The 20,922-nt window shown below is 35.8% G+C and overlaps 1 protein-coding gene across 2 annotated transcripts in view; it reads left to right on the top strand.

Annotated features, from left to right (window-relative positions):
* The window catches only part of LOC106873581 (probable G-protein coupled receptor No18), a 182,713-nt gene that overhangs the window by 9,311 nt on the left and 152,480 nt on the right, over positions 1–20,922 (top strand). The window lies entirely within an intron of this gene.

Raw genomic sequence — 20,922 nt, 5'->3', positions numbered from 1 at the left:
CAAAAAAAAAAAAAAAAGACGAAGACGGCTATGCAAACAATCAGCAGGTGTATTAGTTTGACGCTCGGGAATTGACAGAATCTTTTAGGTTTCGAGCCTACGCTCTTTAGCAGAAAGGAACAGAAATAAACAGAGAGAGAAAATATAAATAGAAAGACAGAGAAAATAAAAATAGAGAGAGAAAATTAAAAAAGGTTTAGTGGTTAGCGATCATTGATACAGGAAGATGGAATGAACAGGCTTTAATAAAAATCACTACAATTGTTTTTGTGCATTAGTATCAGCTCTTATTTGCTGAGTATTTCACGTATTATTGCATTAATTGGTCAGTTTATTTATCTTACGTTTTACATTTGACATTTTTATTTCCATTAATTTATTTTTGCTACTTTTCATCATTTCTATCTTGCCACATTTTTAGCTCTTTGTTGTTGCTTTGTAGCAGACTTAAAGAAGTAGATTAAATATTTTGCAATAATTGTCTTATCTGCACGTTCCAGGTTCAAATCTCAACGAAGACAAATTTAATTTTCACCTTCTATAATTTTTAAAATAATGCACAGCAGATCGATATAACCAACTTACTTTTTCTTTTTCTCGTGTCTCTATTAGAAATTATATTAGAAGTATAAAGATTATTACGCATAAAATGTTTCGCTGAATGTTTCCAATATCGATTTAGTGTTTCAAATCCACACAGTGCTCCAAATTAACCTCTACAATATCGTGTCAAATTACTATGTCACTCAACGAAAGTAAGGTTAGTAGAATAAGCACGCACGAACGTACAAACGCGTGCACACACATACATTCCAATACACACAAACACACACACACACACACACACACACACATTTTACTTGATATATATATAATATATTTACACATGAGGAAGAAAGGGATTAAGAGGGTTTGCAAACCCAGTTATTTTTGCGGATCTCACGATATGCAGGGTATCACAGGAGCAAGTGAACGGAAGACCAAATTCGGCTCGAGGGAACAGAATTTGCCTCGCGATGGCTGTGGACCAGCAGTCAGCCCTGGAAGACCTAATGCCTGCATGACACAAGCTGGGGCTGGGTTAACCGAAGGAAGATCACCTGTCTGATGATGTTTGCTTGTTGAAAGACACGAAATATTTAATTACACCACGGAATGACATTGGTGGCGTGTGCCCAGGCGCTATCAAGTGATGATACATGGACAATATATATACACGCATATATCTTTATGAATACATAAATACATACACGCATACATGCATGCATACATACTTAGAAACATACAGACACACACACGTACATACATACATATACACACACACACACACGTACATACATACGTACATACATACATACATACATACATACATACATACGTAATTTATTTCAATACAGCCGGTTAACCTTTTACTTGTCGGTGGTGAGTTTAACAGAATCATAGGCGGCGTGACTTGTCGTATTTAGTTACAGACCATTACGTTCTTAGTTCAAGCACGATCAAGGTCAGATATGCGTTTCGTCTTTCCCGAATCGATTGAATAGTTTTATGTGGTTTTTAACTGGCATTTATCCATTAAATTGATTTCCTTATAAACTTCATAGTGCGGTGAGCTGGCAGAATGGTTAGCACGCCCGACAAACTGTTAGCAACATTTAGCCTGTCTTTGCATTCTGAGTTCAAATTTCGCCGAGGTGGACTTTCCTCTTCATCCTTTCAATGTGTCGATACAGTAAGCACCAGTTCAACACTGGGGTCAATGTCATCAACTAGCCCCTCCCCCAGAAAATTTCCAGCCTTCTGTCTATATCAGAAAGGATTACATTTCCTAGCTTAATGGGTCACGCAGATAGTTGCGTTAGTTCGTCGCGCAAACTGCTTAGCGGTATTTCTCCCGACTTTTGCGTTCTGTGTTCAAATTATGCCTACTTCAATTTTGCCGTTCTTACTATGATGGTCTGTAAAGTTTCGTCCATCTTTACGCGCTCAGTTCAAATTCTGCCGAGGGGGTCGGCTTTCTGTTTCATCCTTTCGGGGTCGAGTTGAGTACTGGGGTCGATGTAATCCACTTCTCCTCTTCCTCGGAGTTGCTGGCCTTGTGCCAAAATTCGAAACCATTATTGCTGGTAATTTTAGTAGTAATAGTAGTAGTAGTAGTTGTTGCTTTGTTTTGTTGCTGCTGCTGGAACTGTATCGTTCTCGATAATTTTGTCTGCTGTAGTTGTTATTGTTCTTACTGTTGAACGCGAGCAGATATCAGTAACAAGGTCTGCTGTAAGAAATGGAATAATGTTTCGTTCTCTTGGTTGTTGCTGTTGGTGTTGTTGTTGTTTTTTTTGTTTTTTCTTTTATTTCTTACAAAATTCTTTCTTATTTCTATTATGAGGCTTTGAAAGTTTTTAAATGTCCATCTTGTTTACCTTGAGGTGGAAAACAAACTATTGCTTTTGGTCATTTTTGAATTTGGTATTCTGCAAACTTTTGGCTTCCTCATAACGGTAAGAGGTGGAAAGCATAAAAAGAGTCGCAGCATAAACGCACCTAAGAAAAAAAGAAAATAAACAACCAACTTCTGGAGAAAATATTGAAACAAGTTTAATAAAAGTTCAGAGAAATACTAACATGGCTAGTATCGAATCAATAGACGTGTCTAGCGCAGACAGTTGCAGCTTCTTTTGAGGAGTGGACAGCATGAAAATATACATCGTAAGTGTGGCCGCACGAGACATGCCTCATCATCAGGTGAGCCGCAATACTAAAAACAAATTTGTAATTAATTTTTCCACTAGCCTGTCATTGAGAAGGTTCCACGGGTCGCCCTGTACCTATGACTGGTGCAGAATAAGCAAATTTGGTTTAGGTATTTGCTGAAAGCAGCAAAACGGCTCATAGAAAGATGAACCTACGAAGATATTTTTCCATAATTTACACACTCAAAACGTATACCACACGCGTGACTCATTAAGAGCTCCACAAATTAATGGCTGTGCGTTTAAAGAGCAAACGTAACGTTGTGCTGTACGAATATGCCAGTTTCGATTGTCGTTAACTTAGATTTGCTTTCATAACGGCACCAACAAACACATTGATAATATACATAAAAATTACTGCCTCACTAAAACTGGCTTTTATGTATTTGTTGCCATGATTTATATGCATACAGTTATGTACTTTTGCTTTGAGTGTGCGTGAGTGTATGAATGTGTAGCTGTGCGTATGCACATATATATATATATATATATATATATATATATATATATATATATATATATATATATATATATATATATATATATATATGTATGTATGTATATGCATATTAATGGGATGGAGGCGTTCAATCGTGTTAGATTATTTATTGCCGTTAAGCTTAAGTTTAGATATAGCACCACATTAGACATAAATTTAATAAGAGTGTAGCGGATTAGCTATTTTTAACAACATAAGCGGAATAATCTAAATAAATTGCAGAAATTCCTAATTACTACCATTAGAAAAAGTAGGACATACCATCACGGAAGCTACAAACATGACGATAGCTTATTCGTAGACTTTACCTGAGATCATACAGATAATTTAAATCAACAAGTTCTACTCTAGGTTACACTGTAAAGAACATTTAGAAGATCTTTCTTAGAAGATCTTTCTTAGAAGTTTCCCTCGCATCTCCACAGATAACGTAATGTTTCTCCAACCCATTGCTGCATAAAGGTTTCGGCAATGGAATGGCTTATAGTGGATACAAATAAAACGTAAGGGACCATCTTTTGAATATTTATTCTTAATACGTTACTGCAGATTCGAGCGAGAATTTGGTAGTCGCTGGCGTGTTTCATCACAGGGAGACAATTTCCCCATTACGAAGGAGGTGTATTAATATCGCTCTTGATTCATTAGCGCAAAGGACTCCGGGACATCCGGTGTTTCGACATCGTTGCTTCTTGTCGGTCAGAGGTACCCTGGATTAGTGAATCTACCAAGTATCGAAACTCTTATTTGTGACTTCAACAAACAAACGTTTTGAAGAATATCATTGGAGGTACTCGTTGCTTACAAATGCCAAATAGGCTCCTCAAACTGCTTAATATATTCAAGAACCACGGAACTAATCTAGTAAATTATTATGCCCCCAAAACTTTATCAACCTAGGGACCTGGGTAAGAAAACTGCAACTGCCAACACACAAAATTATGCCACTTGGACAATAGATGGTCAGTAGAATGACTGAACTCCTAAGTTACAAAATGAACGCTAGTAAGTAAATAACTTCTTAGATCATAAATGTGAATGGATGTGGATAATTTCACGAGACAGTTCTTAAACCGTCTGTAAGCCACTTGACATTGAGACAAAAGGACCAGCACTACATCGTCGAGCTGCATATTGTATTGAAAAGATCAAGACATATTTTATATGAATTGTGCTGTAGTTTTCATTTAACTATTTTCACTCTTGGTCTTCTGAAATGAAGAAGTGTTGCGTTAAAAAGGACTAACCAGCTTCTTCTCATAGAGAAGCTGATAGTCTCTTTTAAAGTATCGGAAGACAAACTCGATCTGCAGAAGAACACACGGAGCTGGCAAGCATTTCTAACTTAACGGAACAATAATAATAATAATAATAATAATGATGATAATAATAATAATAATAATAATAATATTATTATTATTATTATTATTAATAATAATAATAATAATAATAATAGTAATAATAGAACATATATATGTAATTTAGGCAACTGAAAATATCCCAGAATTTTTTTGAGGCTTGATTGCACGGATGATGTTTTCGGTAGTTGCCCATGCGAAGCTCATAAGAAAGATCTGAGATGTATATTATGGGTCAGAGAAAGACTTACAATAATCAATGCCTCCCTATTTTCGACATACACAGTACAGCACTTAATACGCTTTACTCACATTTAGTTGAACTGTGGCATTGAATTTTATGACAGAATGAGAAATGAAGTAACATGACACTCGTTAAGACAGATCTGCTGCACCTTTCACGCCCTTTACATTCAATGAGATTAAACTGTTCCGAGAAATAAGATTATTTTTTATTTCTTACTCAAGTTCCACACATATATCTTTGATGTGGTGCATTTTATGTTTAACGGAAATTTGTCGGATTACTTTTCACAGTAAGAGGATTATTTAGTTCTCCAAGATGGAGTCCTACTCTATTCCAGAATATTTAATTCTTTGCTAGTTCAGTTTCTTCAGTTTCTGAGAATAAGTTAATAATATGATTTAAATTAAAGAATGTTTCCCATACAATAAATAGTTTAATTTCTTTTTCATGATCTGGAGTTCCCATAAATGGAGCATCAATGCTATTTATTTCAGAGTTGGTGATACAACTCCGAGTGACCTTCTTGCATTTCGCAAGTGTGTTATTAGAGTAAGTTAAATAAGTTCGTGTACAACTCTTGGCTAGATTGCAGGATCCGTTCACCGGAATTATATCGACTACGTCTAGCATGCTGGTCGGTCGGATGTTTAATTACAAACACATATGCCACGTGCATCGCATCTATTGATTTCAGTTTTGGAGATATATTAAAGTGTGAGCTTCATGGATTTCTCTAGAGTCTTAGCAAAGAAAAAGTTAGATAACTTCGAAAAGAATTTTAACCTAGATTGTTGGCACATTCACCAGGAACTTCCTAGCCACGTGAAGCATAGCCAGCTCGTTAATTACAAACGCGCGTCAGAAGGCTTTATTTCCACGCAATTCGAATATTTTCTTTCGATTTAACTTTTATTTTTCACTTTGCTCCTTCATTTAGAAAACAGTTGTTTTATATTACACAACGATCCATTTGGGTTTGTATCGAGAATCATACATTTCTTGCATGGTTGACGAAATGTCTTGATTGTAAGAAAAAGTGAAACCGTTTCAAATCAAGTAAACTTCTTACCTTCCTTTAGATCGGTTAATTGGATTAATATCACTCGAAAAGTGTATTGGCGTAGCTGTTATCGCCATTGACAAAATGCCTTGTGCTATTTTGCTCCAGTCTGTAACACTAGCTTTAAATCTTACCGTTGCCTTAAATCTTACCGATGTCGACTTTGCTGTTTATCCTTCCAGAATCGATAAATTAACTTTGCAATAAATTCGATTTAATCATTTACATTTCCCTTGTAGCCCCGCCCGAAAGCATTTGTGGCGTTGTGCTTGTATGATAAATAAATAATCTTAAGGCTGTGAGCTTGCAGAATTGTTGTAGTCTCAGAGAAAATTCTACGTGATGTGTAGTGACGGTCAATTACATTCGGATTTCGTATTATGCTATGGCCAACTTTGTTTTTTATTCTTCCTCGACCGATGAAATAATGTTCCAATCAAGAATGGGGATGGGTGAAATTGCTGCTCCCTCCCTTACTCTCTCTCTCTTGAATTCTCTCTCTTTCACTCTCTTTCATTTCCTCTTACCTCCTTCTCACTTTTTCCCCCTCTCCCTCTAGAGTAATCAGCTGATCACTCTCGAGTTATTGTTTATCAAATGATGATGCCAAACAGCTCTAGATTTGAATAAAATAAGACGATTGAACCAGGAGCTAAATAACTAGTCATAAAGAACATATTGCTAAAGAAACTGTCCAAAGAAACTGAAGTAAACATTTGTATTAGTTAATACGGTCATCAAAAAGTCTATGTGCGGGCAACCATGGCCTCGCTCAGGAAGAGCAGAAATCGATTTAATAAGTAAAACCCTACCCTGTTCATGAAAGTTGTGGCGTTGTATCAGTGTTAGAAATCAATATTGTTTCTATTGTTCTGTTCTGCTGAGATGGGATTTTCGTCTTTTGTTCTCTGATTTTTACATCGGATTTCATTTTTTGGTTCAATTACTAATTTGTGTTATTGAAACGGAGGATTCAATGATGTGAATTAAATTGGCTTTAACATTGCTTTGACTACGTATGTTTGTTTAGATACTCGGAACATCAGGTTCAACGTATCTGACAATGTAAAAGACGTTTCACATTCTGAATAAAACTATACAGTTTTGGATTAACTATAAAAATACTTGCACAAGTTCTTTGCCAAGTTTGTAGTTCGACTTTATATTCTGGCTGTTGCAACGATGGCATAAAATGACGGTTTTTTGCAGATTTAACTAAGATATTTTCGGCTTCTACCTATTTAGGTTCTCTCTCTCTCTCTCTCTCTCTCTCTCTATATATATATATATATATATATATATATATATATATATATCGTGAGCATATATATATGTTTGTAGGTATCTATGTATATATGTATGCGCGTTTGTGTATATATGCCTCTATCTCCGTGTCTATGTATTACTCTAACTAAAGTAATTTGCCTTCTCTTCGGAGCTCTGTTCCTTTAACGGCTGTATACAGCCAATGTGACATCACTTCCTTGCAAAATATGCCGCCATATCTGCTTCTCAGAAGAGAACAAACTACGCGGAAGTTGTCGTGCAACATATTATTAGCTTTCGCTTTATTAGTATTACTCTCGGTATTCTTCTCTAAGTTGAAACAAACACTAAACTCCCTTAACCATAACTTAATAAGAAGATTACTGCCTAGATCGATCTGAATGGCGTAAAATGTGTCAAGATGAATCTAAACAATTTGAGTTAAAGAAACAAAACAATTCCAGAACTATCTCCTGTAATCACCATACACATTTGTCCAATCCCAGTCGAAATCTTCGTTGTCTCTATTGTGATTTCGTACCAAGTTCCATACCTGGACTCAAATTACATTCACATAGATACAACTTACCTTTTTAATCCTTTTTCAATTTTTTCACTTTTATTGTTTATTTTTCAATGCTTTTCCTTGAAACACTCATAAGTCGAAATCAAACGGAGGTGACCATCATACTTCTCTATGTCCTGAACACAAAGTCGGGCGAGGTGAACTTTGCTGCTTATTCTTGCGGAGTCGATAAAGCATAGCAGCAGTTAAAGTAATCGATTGCACCCAATCACCCCCACAAAATGTTGTAGGTGTTCTGTCAAAATTTGAAACAATTTTTATGACAAATACTATTTTTTAAATCTCACAACGTGAGTTATTCAGCAACAGTACATTGTAGTAAAGATTGTTTGCCAACATAACATGGCAGTCCTGGTTCAGGACTATTGTTGCTCGAATTTAGCCCTAGGAGACACTGTCTCCAGCTGGTTATACGACACGATCGGTGTCCTTATATTTTCGAGCAAGGGAATCTAGCACCCCCACTTAGCTCAAAACAATATCAGTCTATTGCGATTTCCTGGAGCTAAATTAGAGCAGCATTCGTCCTAAACCAGGACTGCCATGTTATGTTGGCAAAAAATCTTTACTCCATAGATCGATTCCTAAGATATATTTTGATGTCTTTCATCGAAATACGTTGAGTTCTCATTTGGCTGTTGCTGCTCTTCTCTCACCGTCTCTCTGTTTGTCTTTCTTTCTTGCTTTCTTTTTCTTTCTATATCTCTTTCTCTCCCTCTACCCCACTCTCTTGCATTCTCTCTTTTTCCCCCTCTCAGTCCTTGTTAGTAAGTACTAAAGAAAAGGTTCAACATGACAGGAATGCGCACCAGCCTCCTCAGCAGCCCTAATATGACGATTTCCGTCTTCCTAATATATAAATACATACATACATATACAAACATTTATATGTGTGTGTGTGTTTGTGTGTGTGTGTGTGTGTTAGGAAGGACGATTGAACAAGCAAAACATGTGGTATCATCTTAGAGACATGTAATTTATAATTCAATCATAATTGCACAGTTGCATAAAGTCTCTTGCAGCGGTAAGAGTCTTCATGCATTCGTTCTTCATCCGTTATTTACTACAGCCATTCTGCAATTCTGTTTGAGTTATGTTCTCTAATGATAAAGCATGTTTTACTTGTTCACTCTTTCTGTCTAATGTATAAATCCATCCGCTCAATGATGAAACTACTTATAGCCATTCTATGCTCGGCAGCTCGAACACCACTGTTGTTTCATTTGCAGTTGAAGTCGGAGTTTTAGTGTTAAACGAACCCGAACGCCTATCAAATATACATATTAGATTACGTCATTTGACGTAATTTAATAATCACTCTGTCACTTTCACTTCTCTCTCTCTCTCTCTCTCTCTCTCTCTCTCTCTCTCTCTCTCTCTCTCTCTGCATACAGCTGTCTACCTTTCTATCTTACATAGTTAAGCACATATTATTTGTGTTAAATTCCAGTCCCGTCTTCAGATTTTCCATTTCTATTACTCGCTTTGTCTACAGCCTTCTCTCTTTGTTTTCCTTTCCTACCTTCTCTCTATATAATTATATCATTCTTTTCTTAATAATCTCCACCACCTCCAATGCTCACTGTCACCAAATAAACCTTCCCCTATTGATATTATTTTCTAGCTTTTATCAACCTCCTACTCAATGGAAGCTTCTGCTCCTTTTGACTCTCTATATACGATTGTACATAGGTATATATGTATGTGTATTCACCGAATGTGGTACGTTTCCAGAGGCTGCAGCTGCGTAAAAATATCCTTTCCTGTATGTATTGTCAGAGAAATGTGGAAAACCTCATATACGCATATGCGCACATACATGCGCACATGTATACTTACAAATATACGAACATATATACAGACACACACACGCGTATATGATAAAGTACAAAACGCATACACATAATGTACATGTACCTTTGTAACCTACACACCCAAGTGCTCATGCGTGTATCTATGCATTTCGTAATGGAAGACATTATGAAATAATATGTACATGATATATGAAAGCGAGGCTTAAACAAATCATACACTGCATAAGATTCAACTCATTTGACGATAACGTTTCCCAAAAGATACAATTATCATTGTACAGTTGAATAAACCAATGACTTGTGCAATGTTAAAATTGCATGCAGTTTGGTTTGAAATCATGAACCATAATGCGAAACATTGTTAATATATTTTCCCTCTCATATATATGTGTATGTGTGTGTGTACAGATATAAATATAATTATGCATATGTGTGTGTGCACATATGTATTATATATGCAAAAAATAGACACATACATAGATATACATGCATATATACGCACACATACACACATAGAATTATATATACACATATGCATATATATATATAGACACACACACACACACACACACACACACACACACACGTATACAAACATACATAGAGTGTCAAAGAAGAGTGGAGATAAGTTGCTACATAAATGGATTTTGTTCTATATACATACTATAAGCACTGACGTATACGTATATATAAATATATATATGTGTGTGTATGTGTGGTTTAGCTTTCAGGAACAAACGAATGCGTACGCAGGAGTGAATTATTCTTGTATTTTGTGATGCAAAAACATAAAAATCACTCACTGAAGCCTTGTTGTAGAATTAGATATCATGCAACCTTCTAAAAAGAACAACAGTACACATACACATGTGTATATGTATATATCTTTTTAAGTTCGGAAGTATATATATGTATATATTTTTACCCGTGTGCGTGTATCATCGCGTATATGCATGTGTACGTTTGAATAGCGAAACATGTAGGCATGACAATATAAACCATATATTCCATAAATACAGCACTCTCTACATTATGAACTCAGCCTGATTAATGGGTATGCCACTATATGTATGTATGCTATTATTCAGCTTTATTTCAGGATTTCTTGCAAACAGAGAAAGAGCCGGTTTCTAACCTACTACCAACGTTCTTTCATTAGAATTTCAACATCAATAGGTTATTTGTGTATGTTTGTATGTATGTGTGCAGTATTTGGAGTGAGTGCATGTACAGACTTAGCGCCAGGCGGGCACGCGGACAAACGGACTGACGGACGGACATACATACATGCATAAACAGTTCATGGATAGATAGATAGAGAGAGAGAGAAAGAGAGAGAGAGAGAGAGACAGACAGACAGACAGACACACACACACACACACAGACAGGCTGACATACAGACAGACTGACACACACACACACAAACACTGAATGACGGATAGATAGATAGATAGATAGATAGATAGATAGATAGATAGATAGATAGATATACGTTTAGACAGACAGATGCATAGGCAGAGAAATAGGTGAGTAGATAAATTGACGGACATTATCACAATTCTCCAAGTTGTCACGTGGTGTTGACGTGAATTATAATAGATTGCCCATTGATTGACTCTTGGAATCTTCAGAAAATGAGAAAATCACGTACATTTTGACAATACTTCGCCATGATTGATTTGTCTAAAAACACAAAACGAAATTTGTTCGCTTCTGTTCAAACAAGTCAGCGATCTGAATTGCTGATATCCTCCATACCCAGGGAGAACACTATGTCTGTAGCGGAATCTTTACACGATCTTTCTAACAGCTGTCAACCTCAACCATTTATGCTCGTTTTAGTATTGACGCTTCAGAGGTAACAAATTGTGAGCAGATTAAATTTTAAATTCCTCGTCTTGTTTTTTTTGTTTGTTTTTATTTGTCTGACCATGGCTTTGATTATTAAAAGTAAATGAAGGAAAAAGATTTTCTTCACTTTTTCAGAAAAAAAGATTGTCCAGTTATTTAGTCCTTCTGTTCAAAAATCTAACTAATTTCTAACGCATAGAACATGAGACATTTACACTTACAAAAGTGGATGGAGCTTTGGCCAGAAGGAATATTTGATGCCATCAGACGTTATCCAATATGCTCTGGCTTTTCGACCTTGAACCGTGACACCATCACGATGGAGAATCGGCAGAGGTGGCCAAATTTTTGCCCATCATATATACATATATATATATATATATATATATATAGAGAGAGAGAGAGAGAGAGAGAGAGAGAGAGAGAGAGAGAGAGAGAGAGAGAGAGAGAGAGAGAGAGAGAGAGTTAGATAGATAGATAGATAGATGCACTGTGTAAAAGCTGTGAATATCATCTGCATAGCCTATAAATATAATTTGCCTGTAACCAGTTTACAACCGGTTCCAATTTATAGTCAAACTGAAACTAACCTTTGTTGCAGTTCGATTGGATGTTTATATTAAGAACAACAAAACATTAAAACACACTAAAACTTTACCCTAACACTTAAGTCTAGACATTTTAATACATTCGGACACTTTTTCTGCATTTCAATTTTTTTTTTTTGTGCTCTCCTAATACCTAAATATCTGCCCTTCATTTTGACAGAATTACATAAGTTATTGTTTTTCTGCCAGCATTTTGACATAAGAACTTTCGGTAAATGTTATCCATACTGAAATAACAACGAAAATATGAATAGGATAACGGGAATACAATATGACTGCTGAATAATTTTGCATATAAATATATACTTTCTTTATTATTCCTCATGTTATTTGTGGTTTTCAATGTTGTTGTTGTTGATAGTCTTGCTTATTTCTAACGCTAATAAATCTAATTAAGCCAGTTATAATCAAACAGACCTATGATATAAAGATATTCCTACCATCACCTCCGTATTAATGGTTTGAAAATTTCTCGAACCAGAACAACGTATTTTTTGTATCCATTCCATAGATGGGCAATTTGAGCGAGATTTGGTTGTTATTTTAAGAAGGGAGATACCACCATCGTAGACGTTCGCACGTCAAATCTCACTCCGCTTCATCTCCGCATAAAAAATATTTAGCGTTTTGAATAAATTTCCATACTACAATAATGCGTAACTGAATATATGTGCTTCCCCTAGTTGTTGCAGCTACGACGGGACAGATGATTGTTAAATCTTAATATGAAACAGGAATAGGTTTTTGAATTTGATATTAAAATGTTACGAGGAAAAATGCACAAAAAATTCACATATTTATTTATATATTTTTGCCTCTTTCAAAGTGTATACAAGGTCTAGTCGCTTGGTAATCATATCCAGATCTATTTCACTGTTTTTAGGAATCGTCTGCGTTGTAAAACCTGTGACATATTAATTAAATATCATTTTACAAAGTGAGGCATTAACATTCAAAATGAAGAAAAATTGCAATCCGGAAGAAATTCAGGAATTGAGAGAAAGAAAGAATAGTCGTAGAGTTTACATACATTGTCATCCAAGGGAAAGGCAAAGGGACCGATGCAGCTTGGCACCTGTGACGCCGCAACTCTTTTCTACAGGTGAGTGAACTGAAGTAACGTGAAATAAAGTGCCTTGCTCAAGAATACAACACGCAGCCCGGTCCGGTAATCGAACTCACAACCTCACGATTGTAAGCTCGACACTCTAACCACTGAGCCATATTATTATTATTATTATTATTATTATTATTATTAGCAGCAGCAGCAGCAGCAGCAGCAGAAGCAACAGAGGGACTCAGGGCCGAGGATTTCGTGTGTCAACACTTATTAAACTAGCTAGAGATCGATAGGTTGTAATTTTATGTACCGGTGATAATTGTATTACCCTGAATTGTTCGGGAAGAAATTATAGAAAATAATTAGAATGCAAAGTGGATAATTCATGTTTTTTTCACTAGTTTACACTTTATTCTGTTCAATAAGTAAATATATAAATAGAAAATTCAGGAAAATGTTTGCGTACTTACACGCTCATGAATGAGAGTGCCGCCGAATATATTTACAACACACACACACACATAACAGATGTAGCATGCTTGCAAACTCCTTTTTTTCTTGTAAAGTTTCGTACAAAAAGACAACTCACATTATGAATAATTAAAAGTGATAGTTTTGGAAATTTAAAAAGGTTTTCTTTCTGTATCACATTTTCCTTTCCCACTTAGCTTTACAATTATTTTAAAGTTCCATTTGCCAACTATTTGCTTAAAATCTCCCATATCATCATTATTATTATTATTATTATTATTATTATTATTATTATTATTATTATTATTATTATTATTTGGTCTGTTAACATTTCTTATCGAGAAGGCAGTGAGCTGGCAGAACCGTTAAAACTTTAGATAAAACGCTTAAACGAATTTCGCCCACCTTCAAATACTTGTGTTCAAATTATTCCGTTCAAGTTGATTTTACCTTTGGTCATTCTGAGGTCGATCAAATATGTACCAATTGCGTACTGGGTCGATGTAATCGATTTAACCATTCTCTCGACATTGCTGGCCTTGTGTCAATATTTCTTATTGTTTCATGATGACGACGATGATGATGATATAATTAGATGTGCAAGGTACGTCTGCGCTTCAAAATATTTGTCAGCTTTGAAAAACAAACGTCTTTCGATACTGAGTCAGCAACGTGTCGTTGCACAATATTACAAGGATGACTGTTTTATAAAAACATAACTATTTCCCAGACTGGTAATATACCGACATCATATCACTGTTTCATTCTCTTTCATCTGTATCTACACTTATTTTTAAAATACACTTAAAACGATCTTTACTAACAACCGCCGAATACACAACCGTTTTAGTGTTTTCAAACGATCCGAGTACTTAAAGTCATCCATAACATTAGGCTCTGCACTCATCGATGTTTGTATTATCTCAATGAAATATCTCAATGAAATTGCTTATTTTAGTTTATTGCTTTCCTTTTTTTATTAATGTTCTTTATAGTAAAGACAATAAAAATTATAGTAACTGCTACCATGGCAATAACACCTTTCTGTGTACAATTTGGCAAGTCTCACGGCACGACGAGGTCAAGAATGACAATAAAAAATAGCGATTACTGCCAATAAGAACAAGCACCAATGATTACCATAAGATTAGCAAGAGAATTACGACGAATATCAATTAATACCAATAACAGGAATTATCGCACCAACAGCACCCTAATCTTAAGCGAGCACTAAACAGAGGGTTAGACAACAGCCGTACTAAACATTGCCGGTTTTATTGTTTTATAAGGGTGTCAAGGAATAATTACAAGAGAGTGAACATTAGCACCAAGACTGTTACAATCTCTCTCAGTTTCGGTAATAAAACAAAAAATATCTACAGTTTGACAGAGATGTTGTCTAATATTTGGATGAGTCAGAGAGGCGGCGAGTTGGCAGAAACGTTAGCATGCCGGGCGAAATACTTAGCAGTATTTCGTCTACGTTCTGAGTTCAAATTCCGCCTCGTTTTTACTGATGTCGAAAAAGTGAAAAAGAAAAAAGAATCTCAGCAGAATTTGAACTCGGAATATAAGGAACCGGAAAAAGGCCGGTAAGCATTTGCTCTGATACTCTAAATGTTCTGTCTGTTCGCCGCTGACTAGAAGATATTTTGTATGCGTTCTACCGATTTTGTCAATTCACTGCACTCGTTTGATGAAACCATATTCGGAGAGCAACAATGAAATATGGGGAATCCTTTTGGCTTTAAAAATGACAAATAGTTGGATTAATATATGGATACAGAAAAAGCTTTAGATCTTCTCGATGTCATGCTTTCCTTTAACCATATATGTGAATTCAATGTGCAAGACCATGGGTTGACAAATGTTATGGGAGGCGGAATACATTGGAAACGTATTTTATGTCTTACGGTCTAAGTGGAATTTGAAAATAAATATATTTGGTTATTGAGTGTTTTCGTATTTACATTTTCAGTGGCGATTTCAATAGTTGTTTGTTTGCCTAAGATGAAGTGTTTCAATGATTACAGAATTTGTGCTTCGATGTAGTGAAGACGTGAGTCAAATTCCAAAGCAAGTAGTTTAAGTATAGCACCGATTGTTGTTTGATTCCTACCTCGTTCATTGTAGATCTATATTTCCGGTAGCTTTGAAACGATAGCTGTCAACTAATATAGGATTTATTGATCAAAGCAGCGCGGTTTATGAATACACATCAACTAGCCATTACTTCATGAATTACAACCCGGATGGCTGTATAACTGCGATTTCGAAATGGAACAGGCAGCAGCAGTAACAATAATGACAATAATGATTCCTTTTATTGGCCACAAGGACATAAGAATAAGGGACAGTACGAGGGCGAAAATCAGAAAATAGTAAATCAGGAATATACATAGGGTAAAAATAGTTAGGTTAGTAAAAATAAGAAGCATTTGGCTCATACGTGGCTGTGTGGTACGAAGCTTGATTTCCAACCACGTGGTTCCGGGTTCAGTCCTATTGCATGGTACCCTGGGCAAGTGATTTCTATTAAAACCTAAGCTCGGCCAAAGCCTTGGGAGTGGATTTGGTAGACAGAAACAGAAGGAAGTGCGTGTGTTTCTCTGTGACTGTATTTGTACCCCACCGCTGCTTGACAACCAATATCGCAGTGTTTAGGTCCCTGTAACTTAGTGGTTCGGCAAAAAACCTTGAGAGACAAAGTACCAAGCTTTGAGAAATTTAAGTCTTGTGCAACTAAAACCCTTCTTTGACTGTGCTCCACTATGGCCACAGTCAAATGCCTGAAACAAGTAAAAAAAAAGATAGATAATAATGGTTTTAACTTCTGGTACCAGGGCAGCACTTGCGTACAGAAGAGTGTCACTCGATTATGTCGATCACCCGCTCTGCTCTACTGGTACTGATTTTATCGACTCCAAAAGTATGAGACGCAAATTCAACGTGGGTGGAATTTGGATTCAGAACGTGGAGTTGGATGAATGCAGGTCCAACACCTTAATAATTCAGCAACCTTAGCGTATTAGATATGTAGCAACGGTAATAAGAAATAAGAATTATTTTGAAAGATCACTAAATTGCTAGAGGCAGAGTGCGTCTGGGCACACCACACAAAACCAGGATTACTCTAATATAACAGAGGTACATGCTTTCTCTCAATAATTATGAAAAAACCAGTTATTTATAAATTAGTATACTTCGCTTCCAAGTACACGCATGCACATACACACACATACGCATAAACGCTTGCAAATGAACACAGATACACTTACATGCGCACACGAACCAGACGTGATTATATGGTCTATATGTTACGGAGATCTTTGCCAATATTGAAGATTGATTATTGCAAGCCAATATGGCATGGAAAGAGAATATGCACAAAATCTCAATGACCATGTACAATTTGACGAGAGAGAGAGAGAGAGAGAGAAAGAGAGAGAAAGAAGCTGTCGCCCCGTATATTTCTTACATCATGAAGGAGAGTGGTGCGCATGCACATATAGAGGCGAGGTTTCTCTTCTAGTTTTCTCTAAGCGCTTTTTCAATTTCATGAATCTTCGTTATTTCCTGTTCTCATTTTATCCCCCTCTGTCCACTTCTTTACCATCCATCTCTCTCCTTCTCTCTCTCTCTCTCTCTCTCTTTCTCTCTCTCTCTCTCTCTCTCTCTCTCTCTCTCTCTCTCTCTCTCTCTCTCTCTCTCTCTCTCTCTCTCTCTCTCTCTCTCTGAATATCTCTCTGTCTCTAACATTCTTTCTGGCTTCCTGGTTGCAGTATTTCTTCCGCCTTGTTATGTTCTGAGCTCAAATGCCGCATGCGGCCCTCAAGCATCCTTCCGGCTGCCCGTCGACTGTATTCCGTCTATAAATATGATGAATCTTTCTTTAAGTGACTTGTGTTTTCATTTTGTTTCTAGTGTGATCCCCTAAACATCCAGCTTTGGGATCTGGCTCAGATATTTAAAAAGTTGTAAAGTGCTTGTCAAATGAGTAGACTGTTTAAGTTGTATTATATTAATGAGAGACAGCTGTATATAATGTAAGATGGGGTTGTCGTCTGCAATCTTTAAACTGTTCATGAGTTCCTTCTTTATTATTACGAGTTACATTTATATCGTTCCTGCATTTTCCCATCTTCCTTTTCGAAACTCTAGTACTGCATAGTTTTGCTCCATATTCCCTTCCTGTATGTTTGAAATTCCGTTGGAGATGCTGTTCCCCAAGGTTTACTCTGTTTTATTACACTCGTTTGGGATTTGATTCAGATATTTTGTCTGGATTAAATTCTTGCCATTTTTAATATGATTTTGTTTAGATATCTTTTTTGCTCCCAGACAGACTTCCATTTTATTGATATTAAATTTTCTTTTAATTGTTTATATTTGTCGTTCTCGACTTCGATCCCATTTCTCCAACTCGCATATTAAAGAAGGGTTTTCCTGTAAATCGTTTATTCCCTTTCATATAGTATATTCCCTTTTCACACTTTTTTTTACTTTCGGTTTAATCAAGGATGATCCGACTCTTCAAGGAATGAGCCTATAGTACACCTCGCTATTACACTTCCTATAAATATATCAAAACATTAATTCCGTTGATGTTGGAGTCGTTTACTTCCGTGAAGAGAATTTCCCATAATAGAACCTTTTTATCATCTGTTTACTTGTGTGTCACTTCAACAGTGATTTATCTTGATTCATGTCCATTGACCGCATTATTTTTTACTTATGTTCTTTTTAATATTTCTCCTATGTTTTCCTCAGCATTAACTCTAGTTTGATCTGTTTTAATCGTGGATGCTTTAATTCGATTTCTTTTCGAATGTGGCTTTGAGAGTAAGTTTTATTTTGTTTTGGCTAGGTATTTGTTTGAATATTTTCATGATGCTTTCGAATCCCCAATTTAGATTTTTAAGTTTCTTTCTCTGCATTCTTGCTTTTCATATCCTGTGACCCTCGTGTATTCTTTGTATGGTGAGTTCATAATATTTACCTTGTATTCCGTAGACTCATTTACTAGATGTGACATCGTCTCTGCTGTGATGTTTTCCATCACTTCTGAAGTTTTATGTGTCTTATTATGTATTCATTGGTTTAGAATAGTTTATCATGTATATGTGCATATTTATGCTTTCCTATGATTTCAGTGAGTATCAATTCTATAAAGAGTTATTTGAGATCATGTTTTTTATTATAAAGTTTCATAAATTCACAAATGTGTTTACTTGAATACGGCTCCTCGTTTCCTGCATACTCTTACTTCCAATGCCCACAGGATATAATTATATTGATCATGTATGATCAGATGTTATTATTATTATTATTATTATCATTACCATTTGAGGAACACTCTCAGCATATTTCTGGGTATGACTGAAAGCGTCAGCTGTAGCCATCCCGCACACTAAGGTGACACTTGTCTACTGATCATGCTTCAAGAACCCTGCGAACAACCCTTGCACTTCCAAGTAATGCTGATTTTTGAGCCATGTAACTAGTTGATTGCTGATACTTCCAAGCGCGTCAATCATTATTAATAACAGGTACTCTCCGAGGGCGCTCAAGCCTTGTCCACGTTACATTCCTCGCAATTCCAAACAAATCTAAGTACTCGATGATCCATGAATGTGGAATCATATCATAAGCCGTACGATAATCAATCCACGCCATTCACAAAGTTCTCCTCCGCTTACAATCTTCCATTACCATTTAGTTTATCCATAATTGGACCTTGGGACTCTCCATCTCCTCCTACAACCTTTTTGTACCGTCGGCGACATCTCGTTCTCAATTGTACAGTTCTTCTGCAATCCTTCATCTTTATCATTATTATTATCATTATTATTATTGTTATTGTTGTTGTTGTTGTTATTAGTGTTGTGGTTATTATTGTTATCGTCCTGATGTTGTATGGGTAACAACTGCGGTGTATCTGAGATACCTCAGAACATAGACAATAATAATGAAACAGCGAGTCACTCTGTGTTAAGAATTTCTAATGTATATCTTCACCTTTCAGACGTTTTTAGTATTACCGTTTATTCTGATTACTTGAAATGGTCATCTTAAAGTGCTTCACATATTTTCCAATTTAATCTGTTGGCAGTTTTTCTGCAGTTAATAATAGATTCTTGCTTCTTGTCCACAGAATTTCTTAGTGCATTTCACTTCGTTTTAAAATGTTTGTTTAATTCGTTGTTTCAGGATTGCTTATAAGCCATTTTGTCTATAGATTTTAGACATCGTTGAGCCAGTCACGTATGATCGTTGTCGTTGCTGAATTGAAAGCTCTTTTGTTTCTCAATATATTTATTCGTATTTGACAGTTGTCTACATTCTAGTGTTCGATTTATGTTATATAATTATACATCTATGTTGCTTTTCCATCTTCATTTACCTTGAGGTTTCAAGTGAAATTGCATTTCTCATTTATCTAATATTTCTAAGTATTTTCCTCGTGAAATATATGACCAGCAAATGACGACAAAATATTTTACATCAACCACTCAACGTCTCTTCGTATCTCTTCAGAAACCACTCAAATCTCGACCTGCTAAAGTCAGCCATTAAATCTATCTGGCATAGCATACTTTACTCTCGTATTTGACAACGCTGTTCTATATCTAAGGACATTATATATGAAACATGGCAGGGAAGTCATGGCAGGAATGTCAATGATCATAGTTCTCCTCAACCAAAACCTAACATGGAGCTCAAACAATTCCAGATATAGACTCTTGAAGTTCTTTGAACGACCTGCTCAAATGATTTGTTTATAGTGATCAAGTATAAGTGCCATACGTCATTTGATCTTTTCCATCAAATCGACGTTTCCTGAACAGGTGGAAGTCGTACCAGACATCGGATGCTGAAGCGACAACAGAGCAACGAGATATGGAGTGTTTTCTTCAAGAACGCAATGCACGAGCCGGTTCCAGGAATTGTAACCATGACCTTCCGTGCCTGAGTGCAACAACCTAACCACACTTATATGTATAAACTAGTTAAATGTGATTTTTTCATCTGAAACACGTGCTTTTAATAAGAAAATAATATCGCTGCGAATGCAATTTGATCAGGAGCAAAATATATATATTTTATACAAAATTAGGCATAAAAGCACTTGAATGGGTTTAAAAGCCATTGGCGTCTGTTTCTAGCGTTTTGAAGTTAGGGTTATCCGCACCATTTAATATAATTATATCATATAATTATAAATTAATATAAATTGCTACCTGTCTGATTTTTATTTCACGCTGGCCACTTTTAATAAAATCATTAAAGTAGTCTTATCCTTCATTTTGTATATATATATATATATATATATATATATATATATATATATA

This window comes from Octopus bimaculoides, chromosome 18 (assembly GCF_001194135.2).
Source record: "Octopus bimaculoides isolate UCB-OBI-ISO-001 chromosome 18, ASM119413v2, whole genome shotgun sequence".
NCBI lineage: Eukaryota > Metazoa > Mollusca > Cephalopoda > Octopoda > Octopodidae > Octopus > Octopus bimaculoides.
This window is presented reverse-complemented; position numbering and strand designations above follow the sequence as displayed.